General features: G+C 54.4%; 1 protein-coding gene across 2 annotated transcripts in view; it reads left to right on the top strand.

Annotated features, from left to right (window-relative positions):
- Positions 1–2,516: 2,516 nt before the first annotated feature.
- Rap1gap (RAP1 GTPase activating protein) overlaps positions 2,517–17,114 on the top strand; it is a 61,791-nt gene continuing 47,193 nt past the window's right edge. Inside the window, exon 1 of one of the 2 annotated variants that reach the window (XM_060379257.1) lies at positions 2,517–2,673. The gene's annotated coding sequence lies outside the window, so the exon portion shown is untranslated. The remainder of the gene's footprint in view (positions 2,674–17,114) is intronic. The other variant, XM_060379258.1, reaches the window with a different exon arrangement.

The raw sequence follows: 17,114 nt of genomic DNA, 5'->3' as shown, positions 1-17,114 counted from the left end.
GGACCCACAAGAGATTATAAACCTCTCATTGAAGAGGCTTTCTACAAAGAGGAAAGGCTGTAATTGAAAAGCTCCTTGGTTCTAAGGAAGAAAAAGACCTGGAACAGAAAAGCCTCCATTCTTTACCCACCCAGTGTCAGGCATGAGCAGTTCCCCCTTGCAAATCAGCACCTCCAGGAGCTTTGACTCTCTGGGTCCAGGGCATGGAAGGACAAAGGCCTGTGACAGTGCAGCTGAGCTTTTTGCTTGATGCAGGATTTGTTTTGTCCTTTGAGACAAGGTCTTACTAAGTGCCTGAGAGATGACCTTGAGTCTTCTTCATCTAACCCCTGAGTGCTGGGATCACAGGCCCGCGTTGCCATGCCTGGTTCATATGGTGATGGGGATTGGACCTAGGGTCTCATGAGACTAAGCAAGCACTCTACCAACTGAGCTGTCTTTCCCCTAGTGATGAGTTAGTTATTGTTGCAGTACTGAAGACTAAACCCCAGACCATGCCCATGCACACTGGACAAGTGCTCTACCACTGACTACCCTTTAGGCCTGTTGGTCTGTTTTGTTTTGTCTTTTAAGCTAGGTGTGATGACTCATACATTTAATCCCAGCACTCGAGGCAGAAGCAGAGGCAGATGGATATCTCTGAGTTCAAGACCAGCCTGGTCTACATAGAGAATTCCAGGACAGCCCTGTCCAAAAAAGAGAGGCAGACACAGGGTCTTGTTGAGTTATCCAGGGAATTCTTGAATTTGGAGTAACTCAGGCAAGCTTTAAACTTGGGATCTCCCTACCTACCAGGGAATGAGCATTACAGGTCTGAACCATCAGATCCAGCTCTCCTGTGTATTTCTACACCACCCCACTGCCTCTGTCTGGACCCAGAGGGGATAGATACTTCAGTCTAATAAACACCGCCTGGAGCAGGCTGTTGTCCATCCGTCTGTCTGCAGGGCCTTTTGTCAAATTGCTTATCACATGGTTGGGGAGGGAAGAGGCCTCAACTGGGAAAGGAATTGGAGAAGCAGGAAGAGGCACGGGAACTGTGCTTGGAATTGAATTCAAGGTTCTGCCCTACTGTGTACAAAAAGCCAAAGGATGCCAAGGAGAACCCTGGAATTTGGACTTCTGAGATGGGTGAAGCTAGTCTACCACACACTGGCCAGCAGGTATGTAGGGATTTGGTTGTCATTTCTCAGGACTGGTTCCACCAAGCATCGCCAAGATCCACACATCAGCCCTGGCAGAGACGGCTGCCCCCACACTGCAGGGTCCCAGCTCCGTAATATCTGTATTCAATTTCCTCGTTTCATAGCTCTGAGCCCTGGGGTGTTTCTCTGTAGAAAGTCAGAGGGTCCACCAGGGTGTCGTCCGGGAGCCTCCTCAGTGCCTCAGCCGGCTGCGTATAACACTGTGTTGTCAGGGCCACCACGTCAGCAGCACCGGCGCTGGAAAAGCTGGTGTTCAGACCCCAGGGGCTCTGCAGTCTTTCCATCTGTGTGTGGTTCTGGGCTGCAGCCTCCACCCGACCTCACTGCCAGGAGAGCTTGCTGGGAGAGAACGTGGTCAGTCCACTACTCAGCCTTTTTCCCGGGGGCGGGGGGAGGACGGCATGAGAGATTTTTCTCTAATCTCCCTTGAGGTGAGCGATGGTCCCTGGGGGTCTGAAATCTGGCCAAGTCCTGCAAGCAGCTGGTGTGAGGGTTGCCAAAGACCCAGATCATTTCCTAAATGAAATGCAGTCCCTGTGGCTCAGGAAGTCAGAGCGGGAGTGGAGGAGGGTGCTCAAGAAACATGAAATCTATGATTTTTGTTGTCTCTCCCAAATCCTACCTTGACCTTGGGCAGCCCCAAATATAACGGGGCGAGTTCTCTCCACCACTCTTGTAGCCTCAGTTTCCCCAGTCAGAACAACGAGTGAGACCCAGAGATAGTAACAGTCTGCTCTGTGTTCCTGTTTGGTCAGGATCTTGTACGGCCCAGGAAGGCTCTGGCACAGCTCCTATCCCTGGCCTCGGGAAGAGGGCTTGTGTGGGAGCCTTGCGTTCTGTTGGACATCAGTTATAAGAGCCGGTGGGCAAGCCAGGAGTTCATGATGGCAGTTTGCTAGGGGACCCTGGGCTCTTCCTGGGTGCTCCACGGTCACTCTAAATGTGGGCTTCGCCCTTGGTGCTTCTGCAGCCTTCCCTCCACTCCTGTTGCCTAGGGCGGGGCAGGGAAGAACCTCAAGAGAAGCGGGGAGCCTCTGACTAGCAGGCCTCTCCCAGCTCCCGCCCCGGTGCTGCCCGTGGAAGAGAGGCCCTCACAACTCTCCAGCAGCCTCACTGGTCCCAGAAGTTATCCTTCTCAGCCTAGGCTGTCGGCTAGAGGCCTCCAGAACTGCCACTGTCTGGCTGTGCAGCCCTGAGCGTGTCCCTACGCCTCTCTGGGCCTCAGTTTCCCTACCTGTTAGATAGGGGCGCGAGGCTGGGGTGGCCCCCCTGCCGCTCCGCGCCTGGGGCTCAGGCTCCGCAGTGAGGGGGGAGCGGCGCCGGGAAGGAGCGCTCGGCGGTCACGTGACGTCCCCCTCCCCGAACTGCGGCGGCGGCGGCGGCAGTGGCGAGCGAGTCCCGGCAGAGCTGCAGCGGCAGCCGCGGGCACCGGAGTGCCAAGCCCAGGACGCCCCAGCCCAGGCCTGTGGTGAGTGCAGGCTCCGTGCGGGGGATCTGGGCGGGGAGGAGCTCGGCCAGGCTAGATGGCGGCGCGGCCGGGCGGGGGACCCCTGCAGACACCAGCCATGCCGCTGGGCAGGCTCGGGTTCCACCCTTAGGTGCCCCGAGTCCTAGGCTCCGTCAACCTTGTCACCCTCCGGAGGGGACTGCGGAGAAGTGGTCGCTCTAGGGAGAGGCCAGCCTGGCATCCGCAAGGGGAGGCACTCGGCTCCTCTGAGCAGGGAAGTGGGGGTCCCCTGGCCATCGCCCTGAGCTGTACCGCCAGGGCCTTGATGTCCTTGCATCTCCAGGTACAGAATGCATCCCTGCTTGGTCTGACCCACCGCAGAGCGGGGCACTGGCGTCACGTAGTCCTTGTTGCCACCTCTGGCTCTGCTGGATCTCAGGGATGATGGCAAATCCACCGGTGGTAGCCACCACTATGCCCTGCAGGCCCTTTGGGAGCCTTGTTGATGTGCGGGCTTGGTGAAGAAACACGGTGGCCCCCCTCCCACCACCGTGTGTGTGTGTGTGTGTGCGTGTGTGTGTGTGTGTGTGTGTGTCCCTTGTATCCATCCCTCTCCAATGCTTGACCTTGTGGGTGGGTGGCTGTCACAGCACAGGCCTGAGAAGGGGTTAGGAAAGACATCCCGCCCCATCCTCACATGGTTTACTGGCATTTGTCCCTGTCCTTCAGTCCCCTCCCTGCCAAAGTCAGGGGACCAGACACCTAGTGGCTGCAGGAAAGGTAGGAAGGCAAATCCTGCCAGGTATGAAGCAGAAGAAAGGCCAGAGGGAGTCAGGGTTCGATAACACCTCCTCCTCTCCAAGGGTGCGGGGTGTCCTACCAAGGCAGGACCTTACCTCTTTTTCCTAAGGTTGTCTGAGGAGGAAATTGCTCAGAATAGCACTGATGACTATCTAGTATCGTCTAGACAGAACCCTGAGGGCAGCAGGACTAGAGAGTGCTCAGACCCCTGTCCCCATGGGGTTTCCTTGTGGGACCTCAGGCCCGCTCCAGCCCCTGGCAGTGGAAGAGTCAGGGCAAGGAGTGGGTGTGCCTTTCAGCCTTCAAGGAGATCCCAAGGCGCTGATTGACCTGCAGAGAGAGCAGCTGTCCCGTCCACCTTCTCTAGCCACAGCTTAGGTGTCCCGAGGCAGGATAAGAAGGTCCCCCTGACACAGGTGAGGAAACAGAGGCCTGGCCAGGCCAAGCGGCTTATGTGTGACCCCTGATTACCCGGTTCTGGGCTACAATCAGGTTTTGTTTTGTTTTGTTTTGCTTCTTTTTTTTATTTTGTGGTAGGGTCTCTCTGCGTAGTTCTGGATGGCCTAGAACTTGCTGTGGTTGACTAGTTATTTGTCTGGCTCTGCCTCCTGAGTGCTAGGAGCAAAAGTGTGTGCCAACACACCTGGCACACATCAGTTCTCCTGATCCAAAGTGGAGATTTTGCCAGGTGGTGGGTTCACCATGGACTCTTGCCCGCTGCTACCTGTGGGGGGAGGGGAGGTGCCTCCGGGTGGAGATGGTTGAGAGGGTGAGAAGGTCTCTACTTGCAGCAACGCCCTTCCCATGCCTACAATGTTCTCCATGGAGGCTTTTGCCATAGTCTCAGGAACCTCCTTTGCTGCTCTAACCATCACCCAGCACAGGTCACGGGCAGGCGGGGGGGGGGGCTTCTCTGGCCTGTTGGGGTGCAACAGGGCTCCTCTTTTCCTTAAAGTTCTCTTCTTGGACTCAGGGAGCACCCCACCCCCGCAGCAGTATCTGCACAGGTAGAGGCTGAGGGACGCCTCGCCTCTGCTCCTGGGCCCGCCTTGCTGCCATGGTTCAGAACACAGAGCCTCTTCAAGGACTCCTAGGGACAGGTCTGTCTTCCCTGCCACCTGCCTGTCTTCAAGGCCTTTGTTCCAGCTGTCAGAGACTGCTGAGCAGCCGTGCTAGGCAAACAACTGGGACCCCTGCACAGCCAGACACAGACACAAACACAGCTTGACTCACAAGTACTCTGAGACCCAGACTCAAGCACACACAGCCGTTCTCTACCCTGTCTGACCCTACCCACAAGAGATAATAGGCCGCCCCAACAGACGCCACCTCTGTAGCTGAGAGGAAGAGCTTCCTGAAGCCTTCACCTGAGTGGGGGGGCTTTTCTACCTCAGTGGCCTCCAGTGAGCTGGCAGGAGACACGAACATGCGGAGAACACGTGGAGGCCCCGTGTCCTTAAAAATGAACCTGGCAGACGTGCTCAGGCGCCCACATGGATACACGCTTGCACGCGTGCCTGGCATCGGCTTCCTGTGTGTGGGCTGTAACTCTCTTGTCACCTTTGTGGGGGGGATGGCAGAGGCCCCTCTGAACCCCTCTTCCCCAGCAAACCCTTACCTTATTTCCTCTTTCTGCCTCCTGTGAACCTAGCTGGGATGGAAGAACAGCTTTTGAAACTGCTTCATGTTTCTGCCTTCATCTCCTGCTCCTACCTCACACTTACCCAAACAGCTATTTGAGAGTCTCTCCCCTCATCTGGCCCCAAGGGAACCACTCCTCAGGTCTCTCCTGAGACCACACAGGACCCAGCACAGGCTTGGCACAGCCACATCACAGCCACAGCTTCCCTCTCCTCAGCTGCCTTGTCAGGAGTCTGACCAAGTCCTGTTTTCTGTTCTGCCCTCCCAGCAGGCTGGGGCCCAGCTGGTGTGAATGCAAGAGGGTCCTTGGAGATCTCTGCTCGCCTTTTCCCAAGCCTTGGGCCCTGGCACCTTGGCTGTGTGTCTGAGAGGTTGGCATCACTGGGAAGGTGCTGCTGAATGGCGTTTGGGTAGGCTGAGGGGAGGCCTTCTGGGAAGGCAGATGTCAGGTTGGGGGCAATGAGGGGCTCTGGGTTTCACCATGCTCATTTGGGCCCCCACCCTAGACAGCTTAAATGTCCTGACCCTCTACCCAAGCTTGGGCCTTTCTCTGGCTAGCTGTGCAGGCAGGCATATCATTTTTCCTTTCTGGGCCCAGCTGGGTAGTGAGGCAGGTCAGAGGTGTGAAGAGGTAGCCCCTTGCCAATGAGAAAGGGAAAATTGGCTCAGCTAAGCAGTGTGATCATGAGAGGGCCCTGGACGGGGCCACTTTCAACAGGCTAGAAGCTCTAGGTTTATAGGACTATGGTAGCCTAGGCTGTTCTAGACTAGCCAGGAGTTGCCAGGCTTTGGGTTTTCAGAGGTAGCCACACTGGGATCAGCACAAAAAAAAGGGGGACCCATGGGTAGGAGGCCTTCTCGTGTCCATTTGTAGTGTGGATATTCTAAGCCTTCAAGACAGACTTGGCTCATTTTAGGGCTGAAGAATGATACTTGGCAAGCAGGTGATTCAGAAAAAGGAAAGGAAGCCGGGGTGGGGGAGCACACCTGTAATCCCAGCACTCCGAGAAGCAGAGGCAGGCAGATCTCTGTGAGTCCGAGGCCAGCCTGGTCTACAAAGTGAGTCCAGGACAGCCAAGTCTCAGGGTGAGAAACCCTGTCTCAGAAAGAAAGAAAGAGAAAAGGCAAGGAGAGGAATCTGGGAGGTGCTGGTAGGAAGGCACCCCAAAACAGAGAGGATCCCACTGAGATATTAGCCTTTTACGTTGGAAAACAGAAAAGAAGGCATCCAAAATGCCTATGGTGCACCAGCACAGGGAGAGGCCCTGCCACCGGCTCTGCGAGTGCCCAGTGAGCAAGCAGTGTACACAGACAGGCAGGAGTGGGGACAGAGGTGAGCGGGGCACGCCAGTCACTGTGGTATGCGAGGAGGTGAGGTCCAGCGTGCCTTGGCTGCTCTGCCAACGGGAGGTCACCTTCCTGTCAGGGTGAGCGGACTTGAGTTTGCACTTCGACTTTCTGCTGAGCAGTTACATGGTTTGGGCCTTTCTCCTCCATCTTCCTGAGGCTCCGTTTCTTTATCTGTAAAGCAGGGACTGTGGATTTTTTGTTTTGCTTTATATTTTTAAGTATTAAAAAGATTAACTAAGGGGCCAGAGAGATGGCCCACTGGCTGCTCTTCCAGAGGACTCAGGTTCAATTCCTAGCACCCACATGGCAGCTGAAACTGTAACTCCTATTTCCAGAGGATCTGACACATAGACACACAGACACACATGCAGGCAGAACACTGATATACATGAAATAAAAACATTTTTAAAGAGATTAATGGTGGTGTTGTTCGGCTTTAGTACCAGCACTTGAAAAACCAAGATAGGTGGATCTCTGGGAGCTCAAGGCCAGCATGGTCTACATAGCAAGTCCAAGGCCAGCCAGAGCGATGCAGAGACACCATATCCAAAACCGAAATTCCAATAAATAAATAAAGACACAGGATAGGAGTTATCAAGGATCTAAATCCAATCCAAGCTGGCATGATAGCAAACTCATTAGGAGGATCTTTAGTTCAAGGCCAGTCTCGGCTCCATGTGGAGACCGTCTCTAAAACAACCAAATAATTAAAATGCTGGACCTGGTGGAGCAGTGAAGGTTCAAGGCCTGTCTTGGGTACACAATGAGTACCCTGGGTAGCCTGGGTAACTTAGTGAGACCTTGTCTTAAAATAAAAAGCAAGAAGGTGCCTGGCGCTGTGGCATACACCTGTAATCAAAGCACTCAGGGAGGCAGGCAGATCTCTGTGAGTTCGAAGCCAGCCTGATCTATAATGTGAGTCCAGGACAGCCAAAGCTACACAGAGAAACCCTGTCTTAAAAAAAAAAAAAAAAAAAAAAAAAAAAAGAAGGAGAAGGAAGAGGAGGAAGAGGAGGAGGAGAAGAAGCAGGAAGGCTGGAAGACAGTTCGGTGGTAGGGCACTTGCCCAGAATGTGAAGGGCTCAGCCTCTAGATGTGCAGATGAGAAATTACCACAAGCCAAAGATGCCAAGTATGATCTCTGCTGGGTGACACCGGACGAGCTATCTACCTTTTGCAGCTCAGAGTTCTTCATAGAGCAGGTCTGTTGAGCTCCTATCTGCTTTCCTCTTGGGGATGTTGTAAGGACAGAGGCACACCCCCAGAGAAATGCTAAACTGGCTAAATAGGGCTAACTTGGCTAAATATTGGCTAAATAGGGCTAGGCTTTGAGGAAAACGCCAAAGCACAGAGGACAGACAAACACCAGGGAAACCTGGAGAAAAATCTTTTAAAAAAACTTCAGAGTATTGTCAGGCAGTGGTGGCATATGCCTTTATCCCAGCACTTGGGAGGCAGAAACAGGCAGATCTGAGTTTGGGGCTAATTTGATCTACAGAGTGAGTTCCAGGACAGCCAGGGCTGTACAGAGAAACCCTGCTTCAAAAATAAATAAACCAGGTGGTGGTGGCACACATCTTTAATTCCAGAAACAGAGGCAGGTGAATCTCTGTAAGTTGGAGGCCAGCCTGGTCTACAGAGTGAGTTCTAGGACATCCAAGGATACACAGAGAAACCCTGTCTGGAAAAACCCAAAACACAGAAAACCAACCAACCAACCAACCAAAAAACAAAAACGACTACTTTGGTGTGTTCACTTTCCTCTCCTGCCTTCTCCTCTCTTCCCTTTTTGAAAAGACATTTCTTTATCAGCTTATTTATGTGTGGGCGTATGTTGGCGTGCCATAGCACACGTGGAGATCAGAGGACAACTTGCAGGAGCCAGTTCCCTCCTCCACCATGTGGGTCCCAGGATCAAACTCAGGTTGTCTGTCTTGCCAGCAAGCCCCTTCACCCTCTGCGCCATCTCACCTACCCCTTTATCTTTTTTTTTAAGTTCTCACTTTGTAGCCCAGGCTAGCCTTAATCTCATGGTAATCCTCCTCTCTCAGTCTCCCAAGTCTCCCAAGTCTCTCCAAAGGATTTCAGGCATTCATCATTACATCCAGCCCAAACTTTATAATTACAAAAAAAAAAAAAAAAAAATGGCATCACATTTAAAGGCAATGGACAATTTTCTCTTTTGAGGAGTCAGGGCCAGGCACATAGTAGGTACATGATAACGGGTGTCAGCAGAATTCTGGGTTGCACGGTGAGAAGGGTGAAGGCAGTCCTGGTGGTGTACCAGCTACAAGAGGACCAAATTGGGCCGCTTTGGCTTCAGGAAGGAGTGACAAGGTGAACTGGTTTATTGATGGTTTGACTCTGAGGACTCGGCATTAGCCCCAACGTCACTAAGGAGCCCACAGGCTTTCTGCACACAGGCTCTGGTTATACGGCCAGACTCAATAGCCAGGGCAGAAGCAGCAGTTTGGGCTGGTGAAGTTCTCTGCCCGGCTGTGCTGGGTGAGTGCTGCCTCTCACCCTGGATCTCCTCTTTCTTGAATGTGCAGACAAAAGGGCCACTGTTGTCTTCCATCCCTGAAGCAGGGTGAGGAGGTCAAGACACCGGCCTGGCAGGGAGCTGGCTGTCATCTGCTGAGAGCGCAGGAAGCAAGGCTGTCTGTCATCTGCACAGAGAGTCAGCACCCGGTCCCCCGCCTCTGCCTTGCTGTCTGGCGGTAGTGGGGCAGGTTCTGAACCCACTGATAGGTATGTGGCAGGGGAGAAGCCTGTGACTGCTGCCAGGCTCCGGGAGTTAATGATGGCTGTGCTGTGTGAGCCCCAGGGGTGTTACTCTCTTGGGGAGTCAAGCCGTTTCTGTGACTGCCTGTTCTTTGGGCGCCCCTGGGAATCTGGAGCTGGTGGCAGGGTACACAGGGGACAGCAGGTGACTATCAGACACCTGAACCACCTCCTCAAGCCAGCAGGAGCCACACACTTACAGAGGGAAAACCGGAGGCCTGACAGAGGCATTCAGCCCTCTGCCTGGCTCTTGAGATCTGACCTGAATCTAGGGGAGACAGATGCCCCTGTCCAAGGTCCCCTCCTTTAGTCAGGACTCCAGGAGTAGGTAGAGGTGGCTAATGGAGGGTGACCTTGGGGTTGTCCCCTACCTGGCTGTGTAGGACCAGAACTTGGGGGAAAAAATTTCTGACTTCTCATTCTCCAAGTGAGCCAAGCCACTGACCTCAGGAGGTGCTGGGATGGGCCTGTGTTGGTGGTTGGCAAGCCTTCTGCCATGCCACCCTTTCTCTGACCTTGGAAATCAAAAGAGAGGCCACGCACCCTCCTGTAGACTGCTGCAGGCCCTTGTGCCAGCCTTGGTGGCAGGCTTAAGTAAGTCACATGGCTATAGCTGCGTATGAGAGGGCCTCGGCCTTGCCCGCTCAGAACTACCTCCCACTTTGTAGCCTGTCACTGAGCTCTACGTATCACTAGGAACCAAACCGGGCAGATCCCTTAGGGCTGAGACCTCTCCCATCGCTTCCACCAAGACTCCACGTAGGCTAGTTATGGTCCCTAAGGACAGAGCAGCCTGGGACTTGATTCTACCCCATTGCCCCAAAGGTATGCCGTCCTTACCAGTAGGACAGAAACTGCCCCGAGGCCTTTGGAATTCTGGGAGAATAAGCTGAATCTGAGCTGAGTGGCAGAACCCTGGAGGGGCATGAATTGAGCACTTACTGAGTCCCACTTGAAGTGCTTTTCATGGACCCATTTCATTGACTTCTCAGCAACTGTTATTATTAGCCATGAGGGTCTCAGAGAGGTTAAGCGGCCTCCAGAGGTCACTCTGTGGGCTGAGGTTTTAATTAAGGGCAGCTTTAGCCTCCATTAACCACTATGGTGTACAGGATAAGATGGGGAGGGAGACAGAGGGTGCCACTGAGAGGGGAGAGCTGTTCCTTAGCAGCTCTAGGAAGTTTGCTCTGGCCACAGAGACTAGGGTGCCTCCAGGACAGGGGCTTCTCCTGTCAGTTGTCCATCCACCTGCCAGTGCCAACATGGAGGAAGTGGATGTCCCCAGAAAGGGAGGAAGGAGGGCATCACTGGCCACCTAAGAGCCTTCCCTGATTCTCACCCTGTACCATATGGGCTTCTCAGAGCCAAGCCTGTGCCAGGGCAGGATATACCGTGGTACGTGATAACTTGAGTGGCCCAGTGTTCTCAGGGAAAGGGATGGATCCAAATGCAAGCTCATGTGTACACTCATGAGGTCCCTCTCTCGCCTCTCTGCCATACGAGTCACACTGCCTCCCAGGGCACGGGGTTTGGGGGGGCCACCCAGATGTGACGCCCTGAGTGATTCACTCTGACTCAGCGAGCTAGATCGTCGTCATCTGTGAAGTGAGGCGTTTGGACCAGCTCATCGTGGGCTTTTCTCTGGTCCTTAGGCTGAGAACATTTTGGAGTTATAGGCTAGAGGGTACTGAAGACAGAGGGGCCAGGATGGCCAGAGGGCACCCCTCCCTCCCTGCTCCATTCCAGTCTGGGGAACGGAGTCCCAGAGATAGTTGATGGTGAGGAGGGCCTGGGAGCTTCATGAACAGGTCATGCAGGCTTAGAGGAGAGTCCCAAAAGTCTGAACCTCACCTCTGCCTCTGCCCAAGAGGCTCTCTGCCTGCCATGCCCATGGGGCAGGGCTACCTTGGAAACCAAAGTGGGAAGGGCCCCTGGAGAGCCCTTGTCATAGACAGAGGGAGAAGCCCAGAGAGGGGAAGGGACCTGTCCCAAGTCACTCTGTGAGTGAGAGTGAAGCTCGGCTCAAGACCTGAGTCTCCTGGGACAGTCCATGGCTGTACCAGGACATGTCCTGTATATTATTATTATAGTCCATGGCTATACCAGGACACCTCCAGTAACCACACTAAACGCCTACCTCACTTTTGCTTACTTGGTCTTTGGTTTTTAAAGGGTCTCACTATGTTGCCTAAGGTGGTCTCACATTCGTGGCAATCCTCCTGCCTCAGCCTCTCTCACACACCGAAGGTTACACGCAATAGCCACACATTTACCGTTTTTGTTTTTGAGACATGATCTTGCTATATAGCCCAGGCTGGCCTGGAACTTAGAATCCTCCCACCCCAGCTTCCTAAGTGTTGGGATTACAGGCACGGGTACCATACCCGGTGGTGAGTCCCTGTTTCCTGGGTGCACCCCCTGTTAGGGCTGAGAACTTCCGAGTTCTAAAATCAACCTTGTGAGGTGAGCGCAGTCACCATAATTGTCGTCACCTGTTAAAAACCCCAGACTGAAAGTTGGCGGAAAGGACCCAAAGCCACCAGCCAGGAACAGAGGAGCAGGGGAATTCAAAGACAGGCCTGACTGATTGCAAGCTTGTGCCAGCCTGAGACCACGTGTGTGACGACAGGGATCCAGTTGGCATTCCTTTCGCTCTGTTCATGACTGGCCTGGGGCATCGTTTCTGCATCCACTGAACACCTCAGAATGCTTGGTACGGTGAGGCTGAGTTAGGGACTAGGCCTCGGGGTACGTGATCCCCAGACACCCATGATGGCTGCCTCTCTCCAGCCCCCAGTCAGCTGTGGACTACTGTCTGTACCCTCTCGAGTGCCCATGGTGTACCTGACCTCCCTTTGGGAGAAATGGGGCAGGAGCCAGCAGGTGCGCCTGTGGCTATAAATAGCTACCCTGTGCCAGCCCTTTTGTGAGCAGCAGGCCTCCACTCAGCATTGGCCTCATCATGGGAGCTGGGCCCCTGGGGCTCCTGCGGCTAGGCCCCTGCCCTGCCCTGCCCTGCCCTGCCCTGCCCTGCCCTGCCCTGCCCTGTGTCCAGGCTTTGTGCCCTGGCCCTGTGGCTGTGCTTACAGAACTGTGTCTGCAAGGAGGGGTGTTCATCAAGCAGCATGCATCTATTAAGCACCTACTGTGCGTCTTGTAAAGCTAAAGCTTGAGCAAACGGGGAGGCTGTGCTCCTTGTGTGGGGCTCCAGCCATCCACGCCAGCCTGTGAGGGCCAGAGCAGAACAGCTGCTTTCTTTCAGAAAGCAGAGTGAATGCCTCATGGAGTGTTTACAGCCACATCTACCTCGGCTCTTGGGCAGGCCCTTCGGCCCCCAGGAGCCTGGGTTTCCTGGCCTGTGGAATGGGTACAGCAATCTGAATTTATGGGACAGCAGGAGATGTGCTTGGCACAGGGCCTCGGTAGTGGGTAGCTACTGCTGCTCTGGGCTGGAGCATGAGGGATGGGGTCTGAGGCCTTGAGAAGCAAGAGTTTCTCAAGGGAGTTGTTGCCAGCCTCAGTTTCCCCATCAGTTATGGCAGGTAGACAATTCTTGCATGATCTGGCTCCCGGGGCTGTTGTGAGGATCATAGAGGCTCCAGGGTGCGTAGGTGCAGCTCAGCAATCCTCTCAGAGGAACGAAAGGCAGAAGGAACAAGGTAGGCGGTGAAGCAGGTGCCACCATTGTGGTGCGCAGGTGCTCCATTGTGGCCTGGAGAGGCACAGCCTAGAGGGAAGGGCGAGGACAGGCTGTGGGGCCGCCTCCGCATCAGGGAGGTAGGGAGGGAGCGCGGCACAGCGGGGACTGGGGCGCTTTCTCTGGAGGCTTAGGGTCCCCACCTTGCTAGAGAGCGGCAGGGGGCGCCGGGGCTGGGGCGCTGTCCCTGGTCCTGGAGAGCTGCCTGCTCTGGCCTGCAGTTCCACAGACGGCCGGATGAGGGCGCCAGGGACCGCCTCTGGTTCCCAAGCTGAGCTCAGAGAGCTCAGAGGGGCTGTGTTCATTTCCAGAGTTAACACATCTAAATAATAGGCCTGCTCAGCTCATTTCAAAAGCTAATGACATATCACCATAAGGGGACCAAACAGTGCTCCACTTGCCTGGGTGAATGCCCCAGCGCGGCCAAAGCGCAAGAGTCACAGAAGTAACCAAACCCTTGGTACTTATGATAGAGATACTTTGTCATTTCACAGTAGAAAGATCTTACTGCTGCACCTGACCTCTAGCTCAGGATGACTCCAGCAGTTAAACCTCAGAAAATTTCATTATGGATTAAGGCCACATCAGAAAGATACTCACGGGTTGGGGCTGTAGCCCAGCCTGGCTCGCTCAAGGTCGTGGGTTCCATCCAGCCCCAGTATCGCAGCAAAACAAGAAAAACACAGATCGATACTGATGTGTGAGGCGCTTAGGGGCTAGGCCGGCTTACCAGGCTGTGCCCACAGGCAAGGCGGGGCAGCATGTGTGTGCCGGAGTCGGCCTTGAGTGGGACTGTCCCTGAATAGCTCTCCTGGCTGCCGCCCTCTGAATGGCTGTGGTGAGTCTCCTCAGTAATTGCTAAATTAAAACCACCCTCCTGTATTTCCCTAATGCTTCTCGGGGGGCGGAGCTGGCCTCATTGAGAACCACAGCCAAGGTGGGAGTTTCGAGGCTCTGCCTAAGCTCGCCGAGTCCCAGACTGGCCACTGCTGCATCGTAGAAGAGGAGAGGACGTTTTAAGGCAAGGTTAGGGCATTCCTCCCTCATCTCGAAGGTGGGCCGGGGAGGCAAGAATAGGAAGGGGCTCATCCTGGGAAATAGCAAGTGATTAACAGATATGGAGGCTAGATCCAGGTCTCCCTCCCGACCCAGAGGACGGGGTTCAGCCGGCCTGCTGCCCTGGCAGGTGCTGTGGGTACCTGCCCAAGCTTTGACCAACTGCCCTGAAGACGGGCAGGAAGGCCGTGCACTTGGCAGAGGGAGTAAGAGGAAGGCTGAGTCAGTTCCTGCGGTAGCACAGGTCAGAGGCCTTGACCTCTCCCCCACCAGGCTCTTCTTGGGGGTATCTTGGTTGGTTGAGCACATCTCTGACCCACGAAGAGCCAGTCTCGCTGTTCCTGGCTCCCTCCTTCCCAGCGGTTTGCTGGGTGCCATTTAAGGTGGCCAGGAGTGTGCCTACATGTCTGTACTCACCCTGTATACATGTAAGACAATCCTAGTTAGAAGGTGTGGTTTCTGTGCACATCTCTGTGGTCTTGTCCTGTGTCTTGTGAGTGTGCAGGCCTAGTCACCGTCAGTAGGTGAGCACCCCTAAATTTGGGACCGAGAGGCGTAACCTTCATCTGACCTTTGCACGTGTGTGTGCACGTGAGCTGACTTCTATGTGAGCAGGGCTCCCCGTGGTACACTAGGCACAAATTAGACACCTGCGTGTGTGCTCTGTACAAGTTTAAGTGTGCGTGGACCTGGGAAAGCTTGTCTGTCCTCGGGCCCTCCAGGGCGTGTGCTATGGCAATGCTTGACCACCGGAACCTGGACAGCAGCTGCTTGGAGAGGGTGTGAGCTGAGCTATACCTGGCCCGGGAGACACCACCTGACCCAGGACATCTTAGAGCTTAGAAATCACTGCTCCTGGGACCGGATGGGTGTAGCTGGGCTTATAGAAGGATGGAGGCGCTTCTTCAGCTGGTGGAATTCTTTCTAGGCAAGCGTTCTTCACCAGTGTTAGGCCTTCAGCCTGGAGAGAAGCAGATCGGAGTGCATGTGTGAGGGAGATTGATTAACACATGAGCAAACCTAAGCCCGGGGAGGAAACGGATCCCAGCCAAACCACCCGGGAGCTGCCAAGACCGGGGCAGGGAGCCCAGGCCTGCCATGTCTCCTGCCTGGGAGGTCCTGGGCATATCCCTGCATGGGAATAGCTTGAGAGGGAAGGAGGCAGTTGAAGGACCCTGGCAAGACCTCACAGGCAGCATGTGGAAACCAGCTTGGGGTCTTCCCTTTGCTCTCTTCTCTGGTTCACCGCTGAGGGCTGGGAAAGGAATGTCAGAAGCAGGTGAGAAGGGTGTTCAGAGGTCAGCCTGGGGTGAGCTTGGGAAAGGCACGCTTTCCATCCCTGCAACCTTCCCTTCTTCCCCAGGTTTGCATGCTTCAATTAACTTGGGTGCAGACTCAGGAGGCCAAGAGGAGGGGGGTTCTTCCCAGAAGGGGGCTGACCCCTGGAGAGCAGCCCGGCTCCATTTTTCCTTTGAGATGGGGTCTCCAGTAGCTGAGGGCGACCTTGAGTTTCTGATTCGCTCTCCTCCGCCTCTCTAGTACTGAAATTAGCGACGTGTGCCACCGTGCCTGACTCTTGCTTTATTTATTTGTCTGTTGGTTCATTTAGTGAGACAGGGTCTCTCTATGTAGTATTGGCTGGACTGGAATTGGTCATGTAGACCTGGCTGGCCTTGAACTCACAGAGATCTGCCTGCCTCTGGCTCTTGAATTCTGGGACTAAAGGTGTGGTTCACATATGGGCCCAAAATTCCTGGTTTCATTCCGTGCAGGAGACTGAACCTAGAGTTCCATGGAGGCTGAGCAAGCACCCTGCCAGCGGAGTCCCACCCCCAGTCTGTGGCTTCCTTTTCTAGGCGAGAGACCGAAGAAAGGGGCCTCCCACATGCGTAGCCAGGATTCGAGTGCAGGCCTGCGAGCACCCACTCTGTGCCGGGGCGGGGGGCGGCGCTCCCTGTCTCGGTGGTCTGTGGAGACCTGCTGCAGGATGGCTCCCTTCATCTGCTGTCTCTCCGTGTGTCTGTCTTGGAGTCTCTTCTGTGTGCTCACACAGATCTGCCTCATTCTGTCCTCAACGCTATTTTAAGGTTTTATTACTATTTTATGCGTGTGAGTGTTTTGCCTGTGTGTGTGTATATACGTATGTACGTATGTACGTAAGCACGTGTACCGTATACAACCTAGCATCCGAAGAGGCCAGAGGAGGGCTTGGTAGCCCCTGGAACTGGAGTTACAGAGGCCTGTGAGCCACCATGTGGGTGCTGGGAACAGAACCAGGGGCCTCTGCAAAAGCAGCCGGTGCTCTAACCACTGAGCAATTTCCCCAGCAGTGCCCACCCCCACCCCACACTTTTTTTTTTTTTTTTTTTTTTTTTAGACACGTGGAGGAAGCATGCCCCACAATGCCTGGAAAAAAATCTATTATTTTGTTCATTTATTGAGACAGGGTCTCACTATGTAGAGTTGGCTGGCCTGGAACTGGTTCTACAGACCAGGCTGGCCTTGAACTCACAGAGATCCACTTCTCTCAGCCTCCCGAGTGGTTACAGGTGGGGTTACCACACCTGGCCCATTCTCTCTCATAGCTGCGCCACCCTGGGTCTCCATCTGGGTGGTCAGTTAGTTTCCTAGTAAATCTTTGCTACCCTGGTAGAATGGAAAACTCATCCAGTTAAGCCTCCTCCCCTAGTGATTGATGCTTCAGTGAAGATTTTGCTTAACACACACACACACACACACACACACACACACATGCACACACACACATGCACACACACACATGCACACACACACTGTGTGGTGTAGGGTCCCCAGTACTTTACGATCGGCAGTTTAATTCATGTGCTGCCAACCCGTTTGAATAATTAGCACCTTCATTACTGGCCCTGCTTCCCAGATGAAAAACCTGAGGCACAGACAGGAAAGGTTAAGCACCTCGCCCTAGGTCACACAGCTGGAGGAGGAGAGAGCTGGGTTGGAACCCTAAGGATGGAAGTGCAGGCCTTCTTATACCCTGTCCTCGGCCGTCCTCCTTCAGCCTCCGTCCTGGGATGAGCGCACCCTTCCAGATAGCCTTGCAGGCCAAGAGGGTTCATTGAACGGCTGCCGGCCGTGGAGTGCCCGCCACAGCCGC

This window comes from Meriones unguiculatus, chromosome 3 (genome assembly GCF_030254825.1).
Source record: "Meriones unguiculatus strain TT.TT164.6M chromosome 3, Bangor_MerUng_6.1, whole genome shotgun sequence".
NCBI lineage: Eukaryota > Metazoa > Chordata > Mammalia > Rodentia > Muridae > Meriones > Meriones unguiculatus.
This window is presented reverse-complemented; position numbering and strand designations above follow the sequence as displayed.